Here is a 19,530-nt window from a genome sequence, read left to right as displayed (position 1 = left end):
CCCATAGTACCTAATTTACCCTTCTTATAGGATGCTTTTATTGCCTATAGGTATACTTATAGTTGGTTATTCATAAGGACACAGTCTACATGATTTATCTCTGAATTTCTTGAGACACAACACAGGACCTTAAATAAGCATTAAATATTTGTGAATCAAACAAGATACAAATAATCTGCTTGGTTATATTAATTTCTTCTCTCCCTCTCCCCAGCCCCAAATGCTTGAGCATGAGATTTGTACTTTATGTTTTTTAGTCATCATAATCATAAGAAGCCACTGCAGTAAATCTTTCCAATCTTTAATAAAAACTGAAAAAATGTCCTAGTGTGCAAAAGCAAATTTTATGTAAATTTTGAAGACTATACTTAAAAGCAACATTTCAGCAGAGGAAGTAAAAAGGAATATTTCTGGAGAAATCTGGGAAGCCAAAAGAGAACAATGTATAACTCAAGTCAGCAGTTAAGAATATGGATTTAAGAGTTAGACATTCCCGAGTCTGAAATCTGGCTCCACTATTTACCACAACTGCAGCTTTAGGCAAATTATTTAACTTCTCTCTTTATTTCCTCACCCATAAAATGAAGATACTGGCGAGTGCCCAGGTGGCTCAGTCATTAAGCATCTGCCTTCAGCTCAGGTCATGATCCCAGGGTCCTGGGATCGAGTCCCACGTTGGGCTCCCTGTTTAGTGGGAAGGCTGCTTCTCCCTCTCCCACTCCCCCGCTTGTGTTCCTGCTCTTGCTATCTCTCTCTGTGTCAAATAAATAAAATCTTTAAAAAAAAAAAGATGAAGATACTGGCACCTATGAGTTATGAAGCATAAGAGAAATTATATATACAAAAAGCATAAGTGGGTATCTGGTACATAAATTACACATTTGATGAACGTCAGAAAAAAATTTTTTATTTTAATAAAGGACATAGATGCACAGTAACTTAGGCTTCATCAAAACTTCATTAGATTTTCTTTTGCAAGAAAAATGCAATCTGCGGAACACGTTAAGATAGTCAATTCTGATAGTATAAATTGGAAAATAAACTGGATATTCTACTGGATTTAGCAAAAATAGTCTATGTAACAAGCTCTTACAAAGAAGCCCTTCAAAGAGAGCACAGTAATTTTGGCTGAATTATTCAACAACAAAAAGCCCTGTAACAAACTAAATCCAAGGCCTTTCTAGAAAAAGATAAAATAAAATATTCAGTGATGTCTAAATGAATTTAGATAATGTCTAAATACGATAAATCAAGTACTACCAGTAAAAGCATAATACTTAGAAGGGGCGCCTGGGTGGCTCAGTTCGTTGGGCGGCTGCCTTCGGCTCAGGTCATGATCCCGGAGTCCCGGATCGAGTCCCGCATCAGGCTCCCTGCTCAGTGGGGAGTCTGCTTCTCCCTCTGACCCTACCCCCTCTTGTGCTCTCTCTTTCACTCTCTCTCTCTCAAATAAAATAAAATTTAAAAAAAAAAGCATAATACTTAGAAATACAGTAGTAAACACAGGGGAGAAAAATGTCAAAAGAGTTGACAATGGTTTCCTCTATAGACCAGGAAATGGAGGCCAGATAGGGTTAAGTTAGATGGGATGAGACAGGGTCAGGAAACTATTTTTCTTTAAAAGTCCCATGGCATATGGATTTTTTAAATGATGTTCATGATTTAATTAATAAAAATACAAATTAACTGTAAAAGAATTTTTATTATTTAATTGTTTTACAGGCAGGAACCAGGGCTAGGTGAGCAAGCAAGGTACCAAGGGTTTAAAATTTTAGAAGGCATCACTCTCAGCGTCAAGCACTTGCCTGTACTTGCCAGACCCTAAGAGTGAGTACCTCCTCCTAGGCCTGTCCAGGACTAGCATTTGAGGAACTCAGAATGTCATAAACAAACAGTTGCTAACTATCTACAAATATGTATAAAAAGAATTCTAGAATGATCTTCCTGAATATTAATGATAGTTATATCTGGGTAGTAAGATTTTTCTGGGTAGTGAGATTTTGGATATACCCTCTGTTCCACCAGATTTTTTTTATAATGGGCATATGTAACTTTTTTTTTCTTTTTTTAATTTTATTTTATTATGTTATGTTAATCACCATACATTACATCATTAGTTTTTGATGTAGTATTCCATGATTCATTGTTTGAGATAAACAACTACTGGATCATGAGGGCAGAATTCGAGAAATAAGTGATACCATAAGATAAAACAATATTAGAATAATTGGGATCCCAGAAGAAGAAGAAAGAGAGAGAGGGGCAGAAGGTATATTAGAGCTACCCTACGACCCAGCAATATGTAACTTTTTTTAATAAAGTGATTCTTTTAAAATAAAAAAAGTTCAGCTCCCCACCCACCCCCACTAACAGCACATACACCCACACATTCTCCCATGACAACTTAATTTACTTTAGGGTTCATCCTCCACATCTATAGATATGACTTACAAATCTATATTTTAACATCTCTAGCCACCTCTAGGTCCCTACTCCCCCAAGTTCCAACTCCCCATTGCCAAAATGCCTCCTAAAGAGCACCAACTCAATGTTTCACTGACAACTCAAACAAAATAAATCAAGTAAAAACATATCATTTGTCCACATATACTACCTCCACCCTCATTATCTCCCAATGTACATTACAAATAATAACTTCAGTAAGTCCACAAGTCATTCGGGTTTAAAACCTAAAAGTCATGGTGCCTGGGTGGCTCAGTCCACTGGGTGCCCGGCTCTTGATTTCAGCTCGGGTAGTGATCTTGGGGTCCTGGGGTGGAGCCCCACATTGGGCTCCATTCTCTGAAGGGAGTCTGCTTAAGGATTCCCTCTCCCCTCCCTCTCTGCCCGTCCCCCTGCATGCACTTGCGCTCTCTCTCAAATAAATCTTGGGGAAAAAAATTTTTTAAATCTAAAAGTCATTTTTAACTTCTACCTCTCCCTTATCCCATACAGAAAATTATCAAGCCTGTTGTCCCACCTCTGTAATGCATGACATCCAATCTACCTTTTATTCCTACAGACACATATTAGTTCAGTCTTCATTATCTATGCTCCGAAATACCAGTTAAAAATCACAGTTCAAGTAAATAGGATATAGTTTACTATCCTCAATACAAAGCATAAAATATGGCAGAGAATAAGTGAGCAACTTTTTGAATGAATGGGAAAAGAAGTCTTCCCACTTCCCTACTTCCACCTCTCCTACATCCACCAAATCATTCTGCAGTTACTCAATCTTCCTCAAACACAGATCTTATCAGGTCATAAAAGCCATCACTGGGGTGCCTGGTTGGCTCAGTCAGTTAAGTATCTGCCTTCAGCTCGGGTCATGATCCCAGGACCCTGGGATCAAGCCCTGCATAGGGCTCCCTGCTCAGCGGGAAGCCTGCTTCTCCCTCTCCCTCTGTCACTCCCCCTGCTTACGCTCTCTCTCTCAAATAAAATCTTAAAAAAAAAAAAAGTCATCATTTACCAATGTTATATAAATAACATAAAAATTCCTCAGCTTGGCATTCAAATCATTTCAACATGGGGACTCTTCCTCCCTGTTCAGCCTTATCTTCCTATAATTCTATTCCACTATATATATGCTCTATGTTCCAACCTCTGTGTCTTTGCTCATGTGCCCCAGGAAATAGCATCTCTCCTAGTTCTACCTTTCAAAATTCTATTTATCCTTCAAAGGTCAGTTAAAATGTCACTTTTCTACCTCCACAAACCCAAAGTAATCTTTAATCTTCCCTATGTTAGAGCTCTCGTAGTATTTTGTAACTTTCTTGCATCACTTACCACATACTAACCTGTAATTATTTATAATATATTTATAAATATGTATTACAGTCACCATCAAATGAATTTTAAGTTCCTTGAAACAAGAACCACAACTTTTATTTACTTATCTCCCATTATACCTAACAAAATGCCTGGCACATATTATATAAAAGTCTCTGGGAAATGAGAGACCTCCGCATCAATAACAATAAAACACAGACAGCAGTAGCAGCCAAATTTGAGTGCTTTATACAGACCAGCTACTACTCTAAGCTATATACATGTATAATTTCATTTATTCCTCACAACAAGAGGAAGATACTATTATTACCTCTATTTTACTGATAAGGAAACTGAGGCAGAGAGATAACTTACTCAAGATTTAACACCATAATATTCTTCAATTGTATAGATAATTCTGCAATTAATATCTTTCTATATATAGCTAGTTTCTTATTTGGACAACTTCATCAGACTCTAAAAATTTTAACACTGAGTCAGACAGTATAGATGTTTAGATAGTTCTCATACTTACTTAAAAAGCGTTTTTCTAAAAGGATTAACCATTTTACAAAGCCACCAACAATGTATAAGGACAACAATTTTACTGTTCCTTGTCAGCCTAGCACATCACCCTTATTTTCCCATTCTCCTGGTTCAAGTAGGCAAATAATGATACGCATAACTCTTAATCTTAAATAACTATACTTTTTCTAATAAGTTTATTTAAGTACTCTCTACACCCAACATGGGGCTCAAACTCATGACCCCAAGACCAAGAGCTACCAGCTGAGCCAGCCAGGTGCCCTTTAAATAACTGTACCTCTTAAGGTTTATGACCAGTATTTTGGGGTGGTTATTGCTACTGTCATAAATGATGTTTTAAGAGACACTATGCCTGAATAATTTATTGGAAGTTACTTCATAGTATTTACATAGATAAAAGGAAATCAAGCACTTACTCTACTCAAATATTCACTAAACCTCTGACAATATTCCATTCATTCATTTATTCAACAAACCTTTATTGAGAGCCCACCAGGATCAGGTACTATACTAGTCCCTGGACATAAGTCAATAAAATACAATCCCTGCCTTCAAAGGGATCACAGTTTTTTAAACATCAGAGTCAACTTAAGCTTTGGTGACATGGTTCATAGATCAGAAACTGACTTAAAGAGGGGTCACTCTGAAGTCAGTTTTATTACTGATTCTAACTGATAGTGTTTAAATTTCACACAGAGAAACACCCAAATCTGGCAGAACTAAAAAAGGGTCAAAGAAGTTAAACTAAAGCATCATCAAATAAAGAGAGTCCAAAAATAAAAGTCTTCAGTTAAAAAAAGTAATGGCTGGGACAAAATAATCTATAAAAGCATGGATGGTACACAGATTTGAGTTCATCAAATCTAAAACCATCAAATCAGCAGGATCCTTTGATGATGAATAAGATAAATAGGAAAAAGGTGAAACTTCTACTTCCTACAGAATGAAATAAAATGATGAAAACCAGTATCTCAAAATGCAATAAATAGATGTATAACACGACCCCAAAAGTTCTGGGGGAAAAATTGAGACAAAGCTATAAATCACTCACTGCTCAAAGAAATAGGGCAATACTTAACCTTTAAGGTACTGTCAGAGATGAAAGCCATGCTCTCCCATAGCAGTAGAACTATTTTTAACTGTAAATCACTAGTGGCATCAAATACTGAGATTAAACCTTTGGTCTGATCCATTCTAGCAATTTCTAACTCAACCCTCTGGCTCTGTGGACATTTCAAACTAATTTTTCAGGGTGATAAATCATAACACTGGAATGGATTTTTAGAGGGGCCTATCCTTCAACCAGCCTGTCTGCTTCTCAAATTCATCTCTACCATCACCATGCTACGAAATGGGCCTTTTACAAGAAAACATGTATCATAACATCAAAGTTTGGATCTGGAACTTGATAATGGCTGACTTCATTTTCAGTTCAAAGGGAGCATTTCTCCCACTGAGTGCCCCCTTTTTCTTCTCACCCAGCTCTACCTTCTATCAAAAATACACTGATAACAATAAAAAATTTTTAAAAAATCAAAAACTAATGATGTAATGTATGGTGATTAACATAACAATAAAAAATTTTTTAAAAAATACGCTGATATGCTAGGGCTGATTTTTATTCACCAATCCCCTACGGGCCCAGCAGTGCTTTGCATCTAGCAAATAGTCAATAAGCTATATGAAATAGATTTTAAAACAGCAATGAAATGCTTATTCCACAATTCTCAGAAGTGAGTAGAAAATTATCACACTCCCATGTAAATAATCATGGCTAAAGACCAAGATGTTTATACATTCAAAATGTAAATGATCAGGGGCACCTGGGTGGCTCAGTCGGTTGAGTGGTTGACTGACTGCCTTCGGCTCAGGTCATGATCCCAGGATCCTGGGACCCTCTCTGCCTTCTGCTGCACACCAGAGGAAGGAGGGTTCCAGTTCCAGAATGTAAGATCCTGAACTTACCTCCCATAAACACAGTGAGTCTACAGCTACATATGGAACAATTTCCTCCTAAAAAAAACCTAAAGTCTGATTGAGTGATGACCACACATCAGGCAATTGAGGAAAAAACCACATCAAAGCAGGTAAGAGATGCTGGGACACAATCTCACCATAAACTCCACCTTCAGAGCTGCAATTCACAGCCAAGAAGAATGAAAAGTTCAGGCGCAACTGGGTGGCTCAGTCAGTTAGGAGTCTGCCTTTGGCTCAGGTCATGATCCCAGGGTCCTGGGATCGAGCCCTGTGTGGGGCTCCCTGCTCAGTGGGAAGCCTGCTTCCGAATCCTCTCCTCCCAGCTCCTGCTCTCTTGCTATCTCTGTCTCTCTCTCTCAAATAAATAAAATCTTAAAAAAAAAAAAAAAAAAGAATGAAAAGTTCAAACTCTGTATCAGACACCCAGCATTTTAGACCTGCACTTGACAAGCCACCAAAATATCTAATTTTGAAAACCAACAGGGCCCACATCCTGAGACTATAAGACAGAGAGAAACTGTTTGTAAAGAACTCATAGGTGTAGACTCACCCGCCCCAGGGCGCAGCTCAGAGGCAGCCGATTTTGTCTGTCCATCTGTGTCCCGACTGAAAGTGAAGGAAGCTCACCTGCTTACATTAAAAAGCTCAGCCTGGGGGCGCCTGGGTGGCTCAGTTGGTTAAGCTACTGCCTTCGGCTCAGGTCATGATCCTGGAGTCCCGGGATCGAGTCCCGCATCGGGCTCCCTGCTTGGCGAGGAGCCTGCTTCTCCCTCTGGCCCTCCCCCCTCTCATGTACTCTCTCTCTCTTTCTGTCGCAAATAAATAAATAAAATCTTTCAAAAAAAAAAAAAAGCTCAGCCTGAAGGGCAGGCAGTTAATTTAGCACACATTTAGGAGCCTGCTGGAACACTCTCTAGGGATGGAGACCAGTGAGCCCCATCTTCACACTCACCCTTGGCCATGCTCCACAGCACCAGTATCTCCAGAGGTAGCCTTTTCATGCATCTGGTGCCCTGATTTCTGTGGCTGCTGCCGAGGGGATACCTCTTGATCACCTGGCTCTAGAGACTGGGGGGCTTGCATTCCTGGTCACGTGGGACTGTAATCATTGGTATCACCCAAAAAGGAGCTCCTATTCCTATCTAGCACTCCGATCTTTGTGACTACTTTCGGGAGTCACCTCTACATTGCTTGGCTCTGGTGGAAAGTGGAGCTTATGCTCATGGGTCCCACAGGACTATAACCAACAGAGTTCTTAAACGGCTACCACCCCAAGGGCACCGCAAGAGGCAACAAATCCAGGAGCTCCGTCTTTCTGAGGCCTGAGGGTTAAACACACATCTAGAGGTTTACTGTAGTCCTTTCCAGAGACGTTGGAGGATGGGCACTATCTTCACAGTCACCCTCTACCAGGCTCCAGAGCTCCATTGTCTCCTGGAAGGGAATTACACATATGCCTGGTGCCCAGTTTTTGCAACTGATGCCCAATGTACACCCCTTAATTGCTTGTTTCTGGTGGCCCGACAGGCTTGCAGTCCTGCATCCCACGGGACTGTGGCAATGGAGGGGAGGGGAGAAAAAGACATAAAAGGCATCCAAAATGGGAAGAAAGAAGTAAAACTGTCACTATTTGCAGATGGCATAATACTATAAATGGAAAATCCTAAAGACGCCATTAAAAAATGGTTAGAACTAATGAATGAATTCAGTAAAATTGCAGGATACAAAATTAACATGTAAAAATCTGCTGCAATTCTTTTACACTAATAATGAACTATCAGAAAGAGAAATTAGGAAAACAATCCCATTTACAATTGTATCAAAAAAAAAAAAATACCTAGGAATAAATTTAACCAAGGAGGTGAAAGACCTGTATATTGAAAACTACATGGGTGACTGGGTGGCTCAGTCGTTAACCGTCTGCCTTTGGCTCAGGTCATGATCACAGGGTCCTGAGATCAAGTCCCCCGTTGGGCTTCCTGCTCAGCGGGAAGCCTGCTTCTCCCTCTCCCACTCCCCCTGCTTGTGTTGCCTCTCTTGCTGTGTCTCTCTCTGTCAAATAAATAAATAAAATTTTTTAAAAAAAGAAAACTACAAGACATTAATGAAAGTAATTGAAGACGACACAACAAATAGATGGAAAGATATTCCATGCTCATGGATCAGAAGAATTAATATCGTTAAAACGTCCATACTACTCAAGGCAATACACAGATTCAATGCAATCCTAGCATTCTTTACAGAAACGGAACAAATAATCCTAAAGTTGTCTGGAACCACAAAAGACCCCAAATAGGCAAAGCAATCTTGAAAAAGAAGAACAAAGCTGGAAGTATTACACTTTCTAATTTCTAACTACATCACAAAGCAATAGCAATTAAAACAGACACACAGGTCAAAGGAGGAGAATAGAGAGCCCAGAAATAGCCCTATGCATATATTGCCAATTAATTTACTACAAAGGTACCAAGTATATACAGTGGCAAAAGGACAGCCTCTTCAATAAGTGGTGTTGGAAAAATTGAACAGCCACATGCAAAAGAATGAAACTGGACCACCTTCTTATACATACACAAAAATTAACTCAAAATGGATTAGAAACTTGAAATGTGAGATGTGAAACCACAAAACTCCTAGAAGCAAACCGAGGCAGTAAGCTCCCTGACACAGGTCTTGGTGATAATTTTTTTAATCTAACAAAAAGCAAAAGCAGCAAAATCAAAAATAAACAAATGGGACTGAGTCATACTAAAAATTCACTTCTGCACAGCAAAGGAAACCATCAACAAAATGAAAAGGCAATCTACTGAATGGGAAAAAATAACTGCAAATCATGTATCTGATAAAAGGCTAAAATCCAAAATATACAAAGAACTAGTATAACTCAACAGCAAAAAACACAAACAATCCAATTAAAAAATGGGCAGAAGATCTGAATAGACATTTTTCCAAAATCATACTGATAGCCAACAGGTACATGAAAAGATGTTCAGTATCATTAATCATCAGGGAGATGCAAATCAAAACCACAATGAGGTATCACCTCACACCTCTTAGAACTGTCATTATCAAAAAATAACAAGAAATAACAAGTGTTGGCAAAGATGCGGAGAAAAGGGGAATCCTCATGCACTGCTGCTGGGAATGTAAATTGGTGCAACCACTATACAAACAGTATGGAGGTTCCTCAAAATGTTAAAAATAGAACTACCATAAGACATAGCAATTCTGGGGCGCCTGGGTGGCTCAGTTGGTTAAGCGGCTGCCTTCGGCTCAGGTCATGATCCCGGAGTCCCGGGATCGAGTCCCGCATCAGGCTCCCTGCTCGGCAGGGAGTCTGCTTCTCCCTCTGACCCTCCTCCCTCTCATGCTCTCTGTCTCTCATTCTCTCTCTCGCAAATAAATAAAATCTTAAAAAAAAAAATTAAAAAAAAAAAAGACATAGCAATTCTACTTCTGGGTAGTTATCCAAAGAAAACACTAACTCAAAAAGATATATATACCCCCATATTCATTGTAGCACAATTTACAATAACCAAGATATGGAAATAACAGAAGTGTCCATTAACAGATGAATGGATAAAGAAATTGTGATACACACACAATGTAATATTATTCAGCCATCAAAAAGAATGAAATCTTGCCATTTGTGACAATATGGATGGGCCTTAAGGGCATTATGCCAAGTGAAATAAGACAGAGAAAGGTAAATACCATATGATCTTTCATATCTTAATAAAAATAAAAATAAATTTTTAAAAAACAAGTTCACAGAACAGACTGGCTGCAAGAGGGGAGGGCTGTGGGGCAGAAGAAATGGGTGAATTATTTGTTTTTGTTTTTTAATCTAAATAAATTGAATTAATTTTTTTAATTTAAATATTATGCAAAATAGAATATAGTTATTTTCATCATTCAAAGCTGGGTATGAGGCAAGTTGCCAGCAGTCATAAGATTTTAAACTGACTAATCAAATTCATTCATAGGTTTGTCTTCACATGCATTCATACTTCCTGTTTGATGACTTCAAAATAACCTATGAGACTTTTTAGAAAATTTTAAATAGACCTCACAAACAACATACAATAAAGGAGGAGAAAGAAACAACTATTCTAGCAATATTTCCTCCAGAAGAAAAATGCATCAAATTTTACTAATCTGCCTTGAAAAAAAATCTATAAAAATCAATTTATTTCATCTTCCATTTCTATATTAATGGAAGAAAAAGACTTTCTTTTACAACATACAAAAGGTATGATACAGCAACTTTCCATCTATCTTTTTAAAGGCCATTTTTAACACATTACAACAGTGCAAAATTTATAAGCACAGCCTTTGCATTCCAGTGAATATGCTTTCAGAAAGATAAAAACTTTTGCAAGAGTAAAACAGGAAGAAAATTACATTTTTTAAAAGTATTTCCTACAAATAACTGAGAAAACCTGAAGTATTTGTAGGAAGGGAATGCAAAGGAATGCAAAGGACTAGTTCCTCTAGAGCTCCTAAAATTAAACTGAGTCAATAGAAATTTTCCTTTTAATCATTTATTTTATCTTCCCTTTAAATTAACTATAAATGCGGTTTTTTTTAAGATTTTATTTATTTATTTGACACAGAGAGAGAGAGAGTGAGAGAGAGCGAGAGAGAGAGAGAGAGAAAGAGCACAAGTAGGGAAGCGGCAGGCAGAGGGAGAAGCAGGCTTCCTGCATGAGCAGGTAGCCCCATGCGGGGCTTGATCCCAGGACTCTGGAATCATGACCTGAGCTGAAGGCAGCAGTTTAACCAACTGAGCCACCCAGGCGCCCCAACTATAAATGTGTTTAATAAAAGGCAAATGAAGAAACCAAACATCTTCCTCCAAATTTATTTACATCCAATCTGATCAAGTCATAGAATCCAATTGAAAGGAACTTTGAAAGCTTATCTCAGCCAGCCTATCTAACCATCTAGGGAAAACCTATTTTCTTCTGGAGTCTGTAATTAGCCTAACATTCCATAATATCTGCCTCACAGTATTTTACACCAAGAATGACTTCTTGGGATGAAGTTCAAAGAGCACTTTTTATATCTTCTCATTATTTTGATTACAGTATTATTTGAAAATTTTTTAATTTACCTCTAACCAAAATCTAATAAATCTAATCCAAAATCATTTTACTGGGGTGCCTGGCTGGCTCAGTCAGTAGAGCAAACAACTGTTGATCTCAAGATCTTGAGTTCGAGCCCCACACTGGGTGTAGATTATTTAAAAAGAAAAAAAGAAGAAAATCATTCTATTATATTCCACCAATACCTCAACAACTCCTATACAAAACATCTTTATAAATGGTGCTCTAAACCTAAATCAGCCCTCACATCCTTTACCTAGGCTAACCAGAACATTTTCCTGCCTTATTATTTCTTTTGTTGTGTAGCTGTTGTTTGTACTCTGTACAGATTAAATCAAATGCTACATGCAAAGCTCATAGCACAGTACCTGAAATGTGAGTTTTCCACATATCATTACCACTATTGTTTCTCCACATACTTCCAAAAACCTGGTTGAATTTTCCCTCTCCTCCTTTTCTGGTGTCTCCCCCACCCCAAACCCCCACCCAAACAATAGCACTGATGATTTTGGCTGTAGTTAACTATAACCCCATGGTTTCTTCTGCTATATCTTTGCTTAGCCATACCCTCCTAAACTCAGTTTTACAGTGTATCTATTTTGTACCAGGTGCTGTGCAACACACAGTACAGGGGGTAAAGCTGACCTAATCTCTGCCCTCCAGGAGCTTGGAGTCCACCTCCTCTCTCACATGGTCATTTAGCAAAACGAAAGAAAAGGACAACACAATACCACTCAAATTAGCTCTTAAAACAAATGATGTAGTGCAAGGATGACAATAATATACTGAATTAAATAAGGAGATTAATAGGTGTCCATAAGGTAAGAGACACAGTCAAAAGAAAACCATTCTAGAATTCATTAAGAACAGCACAAAATTTCCAAGGTCACCTGTAATGAGTCAAGCTACTATATGGCAAGTTAAAAATATAAGGACACTATTAAGACACAACAAAAAACACTGAGCACTGATCAACCTACAAGCCAAAGAGGATAAGGTTTCATTGAAAAGACAGTGTATTCCAGGATATTTCTAGCTTTTTAGGAAAAAGAAGTCAAATAAAGAAAATAAATATACCAAAGTGGAAATGAATTCAGAGGGACGGATTCTAAAGAATTTCACATATTTATGAAAAGCACTGAATTGGCATTAATATGGAGATTTTTTACTACCAATAGATACTCAAGAAAAGAGGTGCTCACAGCCAGGTCATAACTGCAGACTACTAGCTGAGACCCCGCTGCTGACTCAGAGTCACACAACCAAAGTGGTTTCCCAAAGTACACTCATTTTCTACCACATGAAAATCTATCCCAAACTGTTTTTCAATATGTGGCATTTTTGAAAGGCTGTAATTCAAGAGAAAGACTGGAAGAAGAAATATAGCCATAAATGATATCAAATGTATTCGTTTAAGAAATGTGACTAAAAAAGGAAACAAATGGAATAGAAACCCTGGATACCCACCAAACCTCTTAGCCCTTTAAAAATGTTTCTTTTTATGAAAACATCTGGGGGCAGCAATACCAGAGGCAGCCATGTTGGTGCTTCAGAAGTCCAGTGTGTAACTAGGATCGGATCCCTGCTTTGCCACTTCACTGGCCCTTTAACTTCAGTTAGTCTCCCCTTTCAAGCCTGTGATACCTCCTCTGCAAAACGGGGACAAAGCAAATGTCTGTATCTCAATTGTACTTCTAATAAACATGTGTAAGAAGAATATAATTGTTAACTGCTTTAAGAATTTTATGTTGTGTCTATTTTCCCTAATTATGCCATTGAAATATAACCTCTGAAATCAATAAAGATATCTCATTTTACATATTGAATTACTACTAGAAGACTTTTATTATCCTGAAATCCTGAATACTTTTATTTCTTAATACTGATAGCCATGATGAATAAAAACAACTTATCTACAACACAGCTTTAAAACACTAATCAGGTTGAACCTGTGGGGAATTATATAAGCTGTACTGAGAAAACCATGTTATTGCTGACTAACTGGTTCATACAGAACACTGAGGCCTCATACCCTGCCTCTTCTTACCATCAGAAGTGAAATACCAAACCTTTGTTTTGCTCTAATGAATATTCTCACTTTTTACCCTGTAGGAGAATTATTTCTAAAACCGTCATGTCATAAGCTCTTCAACTACCCAATTCTTCGATACATTTGTGTATTTGTCAATAGTTTAACGGTATCTTTCATTGTTTTTTGCAAAGTTTTAACTATTTTGTCATAAAGAGAAAAACAAGAAGGAAATTAACCTGTGTAGGCACCAAATATATGCCAGACACTATAAAACTAACCTATATAGGTTATATCTCATTTAATCTTCAGAAATAATCCTCTGAAAAAAATAAACTAGCCTCCCTACTCCCATCCCTGCCAACATCACAGAGCTGGTCAAGCAGGATATGAATCAAGGCAATTTTTACTCCAGACTATGCTGCTATTGCCTGTGATTTCAGCTTTTTAAAAAATCTTAACTGCTTTTTCTGATTAAAAAAATAATACCTATTCATTGCCAAAATTCTGACAAGTACAGAAAAATGCAAAGAAGGTTAAGAACTGTGTGAACTACCTTCCAGAGATAGCCCTTGCTTATATCTTAGAGAATCTTTTTCTTTACAAAATAGAATCTTAAGTTTCAGGGCTTTTTTAAATTCTTTACTTTAAATTACAAATTAATAGACAACTATACTCATTGTTATAATTCAAGCAGGAGTCAAAGTGTGCCTTTTCCTATCTCCAACTGCAGTCACTGCTATTAATAATTTGATTAACCAGAGTTTTTTCTATGCCTGCACATGCCTATATTTGGATATAAATATGATTTAATGCATTTTTATAAATATCTTACTTTGTGTGTGCATTATTCTACAACTTGTTTTTTTGCATTTAATGTGGTTTGATGATCTTTCCAGGTCTGTATATATGGGTCTGATTTATGTTTTTAATTGCTATTATCTAATAGAGCTCAACTTCTTACAGAATTCTTCATGACTCTCACTTCTGTATCATGGTTTTCCCTTGTTATTAAATAATCTTCAGAAATAAACTTTATAAATAGGTAACATTCCCCTATATGGATACATCATAATTAACTATTTTTTTGTTGGACATTATGATTTACCAAATCTTCACCATTAGACATAATACTACACTAAGTATCTTTGGTTAAATCTTTTTGTAAATGTTATATTACTTTCAAGATCCTAAAAGTGGAATTACTAGGTCAAAAGTAACATTTCAAGACTCAATACACATTCCTAAAATGCCCCTCAGAAAAATCACACCATTTAACATACCCACAACAGTGTCTGAATTCCATTACATTATTTTCGCCTTTTAAAGAGTCATTTATTCAAGAAACAGATGTTCAGAAGTTATACTAAATGCTAAAATCTAACCTCAAATTTGGCTTAGATCCAGAAAATATATTATTATTTAAACTAGCAAGCTGTGATTTCTTAGATATTGGTGAAGATTCTACAACAGCAGACAAGTAAATTGACCCTATCTTGATGAGGCACCCACTACTAAGTAACTCCAAAGCTGATGGTGGTAAGATAATGAAGTTAACAAAGACACCAATACTTTTATCTGGTTAACAGACTCCTTTTCTCAAGCATCTCTCCCTTAATGAAATATGATGTGCTCTAATAGTCCTGACTGTCAAATACAATTCTGTTAAATGAGTCATTTTTCCACCAGCCTACATCAGAAAATCTTGGAACAGTTTCACTGAGAAGAAAATGTGCCTCTGAATGTAAAAACCACATGGTATAAAACAGTAAACTTTTAAAAATAAGTGGAATGTATGAACACATGAAAATATATTCAGGAAAGCACAAATAATGTATTGACATCTAATTTGCTTAAGCTCAATGTTTAAATGCAACTACATTTTAAGATTATGTATTTGTTACATATTTGACAGAAATAGGTCTAATAATCTTGAAACGCCTGAGTGTCTCAGTTGAACAACCGACTCTTGGTTTCGGCTCAGGTCATGATCTCAGGGTCATGAGATCGAGCCCCGCACTGGGCTCTGCACTCAGCGCAGAGTCCACTTGAGATATTCTCTCTCCATCTCCCCTCCACTCCTCCCCACATTAACACACACATGCCTTCACATGCACTCTTGTGTGCGCGGGCTCTCTCTCTCTAAACAAACAAATCTTTAAAAGAGTTTTAAAAAAGAAATATGTCTAATAATCTTACTGAAAGATACCTGTAATACATGAATGCCACATATTTGTAACTAATATATTATCTAAGAATTAGAGTAGAAAATATCATAAGTTAAAAACAACAAAGGATGGGAGCACCTGGCTGGCTCAGTCACAGAGCATGCAACTCTTGATTTCAGGGTTGTGAGTTCAAGCCCCACGTTGGGCAAGGAGCCTACTTTAAAAAAAAAAAAGACAACAAAGCAGCTTTACCACAAACACACCAGTGTGATTACATGCCTCACCCTTGTATTGTCACCATCACAGAAAAAAGGAGGCAATTTATAGTTTAGAACCAGTGCTAAACTTACATTAACTTTACATCCATGGTATACTTTTACCAGCTTTAACACCTTTACCACCCCTTACACTACTCAGTCTATTTCGACCTTAACAGCTTTACTCTTAGCCATAGCCATATCTAGTCTTTGATTATCAACAGAATAAAGCAACAAACTCCACTGGAATGTACTGTCAAAAACCTGGTTGAGAGGCAACAATGGTCAGCTAATCAGTAGATGGTACCTGCACTAATTGTACTGTTTTCTGGATGCTGCCTATACTAATATACTGCTTTCAATTAACAGTTTAATCGGCAACTTCTGTCCTCAACAAAAGATTCCAACTCATCAAAGATATTTGCTGAACTGGGCAAAATATTGATCACCATTACAAACCAGTTATTTCTATTAACCAAAAAAACATAATACAGTAAGTGAAATACTCCAGGAAAGTGTTAGTAGGAACCAGTCATTAGATACAAATGGCAGAGAGGTCTTCCAAATTCAACTGTGTAGGAAGAAAATAAGATTCAAGCGTATTTGTATTTGGGGACACCTAAGTGGCTTAGTTGGTTAAGCGTCTGACTCTTCATCTCAGCTCAGGTCTTCATCTCCGGGTCATGAGTTAAAGCCCCATGTTGGGCTCCATGTTGGGCTCCATGCTGGGCATGGAGCCTAAAAAAAAAAAAAAGCGTACTTGTATTTGAATTAAAGCAAGAATACACCACCATAAAGTATATTATGACTGACTTTGCCAGCATGCCTGGAGGTAAATGACTATTAGGTTTAAAAGAACTACAGTCTTTCTTGGAGGCTGCCTCCTTGATGTAACAATGTTGCCATGGTTTAAATCATTAAAGCCTTTGTAAATGCTACTCCCTCTGCCCAGCATGCTTTAGCTTCTCTCTAGGCCAAACTCTAAACCCAACTAGGGAATATCACCTAGGGAAGCTCCCTAAATTTCTACATGAGCACCTCAGTAAAATTATTCTGGCTTCAAAATGGAGGAAGAATGAACTGGAATGGAAAAGTTTTAGGTAGAGAGAGCAATAAGGAGGCTGCTTCACTAATTGGAAGAGAAAGAGTATCTCTCAGAACTAGAGTAGTAGCTGTTGAGATGGAGACAGGCAGAAAAATTAAAAGGTGTAAAAGTAGAACTATCTAGATAAAATAAGCCCAGGTGTGCCCTGAGGAAGAGACTGGAGAGTCAGAGAGGAAGTTAAGAAGGCAGAGGGAAGATCCTGGAAGTTAGTGGAGAGGGGAACAAAGAGAACAAGGAAGGGATGGGGCACCAAACCTACCAAATGCTTCTATATTCCTAGATGCCTAAGGAATAATCATCTAAACTTTGTCTGAAAAAGATCCATTCCTCTCCCTGTTCATTACCTTGCTTTGCTTCCTAACCATCAACTTCCTGATATAAGTAAACAGATCCTATCTACTAATGAGGACATATTCTGTTACCAAATATGGCCATAATTTATGAATAGGTAGGTAAACATATTCTCATTATTTTCCAATCCAAGCCAAAGGAGTACGAGATAAGGAAACATGATAATAAGGACATACATTGCACATTCATTCTGGATGCTCATTCCCATGAGCTCTCAAAAACAGAGCCATAATATTTTCAGAAAGAATATGTACTACAAAAAAAAAAAAGAATATGTACTACAAAGAGTGTGAAAGGCTAAATCCAACCAGGTTACAGATTATTAACTAATTATATGTTAAGGAAAAATAGTCCACAATACATGAAAATCTGATACTGCACTAGAAACTTTACACTTAACTGGAATAGAAACCCTGAATCCTTGAATGGCAATCAGAAATTATTTACTCACCGAAACAGAGAGTAGACATGGTTGCCAGGGGCTGAAGAGTAGGGGAAAAGGGAGATGCTGGTCAAAGGGTACAGATTTCCATTATAAGATGAGTACATTCTGAGGATCTAATGTACAGTACAGGGACTATTGTTAACAATATTGTACTGTGGGCGCCTGGGTGGCTCAGTTGGTTAAGCGACTGCCTTCGGCTCAGGTCATGATCCTGGAGTCCCTGGATCGAGTCCCGCATCGGGCTCCCTGCTCGGCGGGGAGTCTGCTTCTCCCTCTGACCCTCCCCCCTCTCATGTGCTCTCTCTCGTTCTCTCTCTCTCAAATAAATAAAAAAAAAAAAAAAAAACAATATTGTACTGTATACTTGAAAGTTTCTGAAAGTAGATCTTAAATATTTTCACCATAATAACAACAACAAATATTTGTAATTATGAGATGAAGTATGTATTAACCAACCTTACCTGGTAAACATTTTACAATACATATGTATATCACATCATCACTTTAGACACCTTAAACTTACATAATATTATGTCAATTCCATCTTAATAAAGCTGGAGAAAAAATTTATTGTTACCAGTGCGCAAATACACCAACTTATAAGCCTAAGGCACACACCTCTAGTTGGAAAGTTCAGTGATGGCAGGAATCACATCTGTTTTGTTCATCTTTATATTCCCAGTGCTTATAAACTATTTGATAATCAATATGCACACAATAAATACCTGTTCAATAAATGCTGCCACTGAGATCTTGAGGCAAAAATATGTGCCTGACCTGCTAACCCAGGAGAACTTTTTCCCACCATATGACTGTATAAATGGGCTGCTTGCTGCCGGGTATCAGAGCAAACCTGGGTAATTCTAACTCAAACAGGATGTGATTATATAATTTTTAACTGTTCAAGTTTAATTCTATTAAAATTACATTATAAATGAAATAGTATATTATTTGTAATTAAAATAGGTGTGATTAGAGCCTTATATGCCTAACTCACATTCAGTTCCAATTTCTGAATCAAACATGAACCCCTGTAACTCACTACTTATTAATTAAAAGGAGAAAAGAAACTCACACAGTCCACATGCATATAGATCTCTGATCATTTGGCCCTATTTTAAAAACTAGAAAAAACGTTTCCAAAGTTATTGTAATGATCATATATTTTCAATTTCCCAACACAGTCTCAGTTTTAAATAACGTATTCTGCATGATGACACATATCATATGGGAATCTGGAACACACAGTTACTGTATCCAGAATGCTCCCAACTTCCCTTCCTCCTTCCTCTTCTCCACTCCCCAAATAAGTAAAATTATCAATGATCAACTTGGAAGAAAAGTAATTACTACTTTACTTTAAAACTTTGAGATTTCCCCCAACTGAATCAACATGAGATGGAAGGGGAAAAGAAGGCAGGACATTGAAGAGAAATTTCTTCCAACTGACAATATCATATTACTAACAAAGATCATTGCCTTTAAATGTCATGCACAGATGATTCATTCTTCCAGATGGATTTGTCTTATTTTTATTTCACTATTCCTGTTTCATCTTTTTGAAGCAAACTAATTCCTAAACATGGCATCTACAGAGCTGGTCATGATAAACAAAACAGCTGATTACTTACAAATGAGAAAATTAAGCATCAGTGCAATTAAATACACACATTTGAACTAAATATTTGATTACTGCACACTGCAGTGATTGATGGTAAAAGTGAGTACTGATTTTAAATGTGATGTATTATGTGTGCACCAAGAAATTAT

This window comes from Leptonychotes weddellii, chromosome 11 (genome assembly GCF_054177405.1).
Source record: "Leptonychotes weddellii isolate Sample4059 chromosome 11, ASM5417740v2, whole genome shotgun sequence".
Taxonomy (NCBI): Eukaryota; Metazoa; Chordata; class Mammalia; order Carnivora; family Phocidae; genus Leptonychotes; species Leptonychotes weddellii.
Note: the sequence above shows the minus strand (reverse complement) of the source record.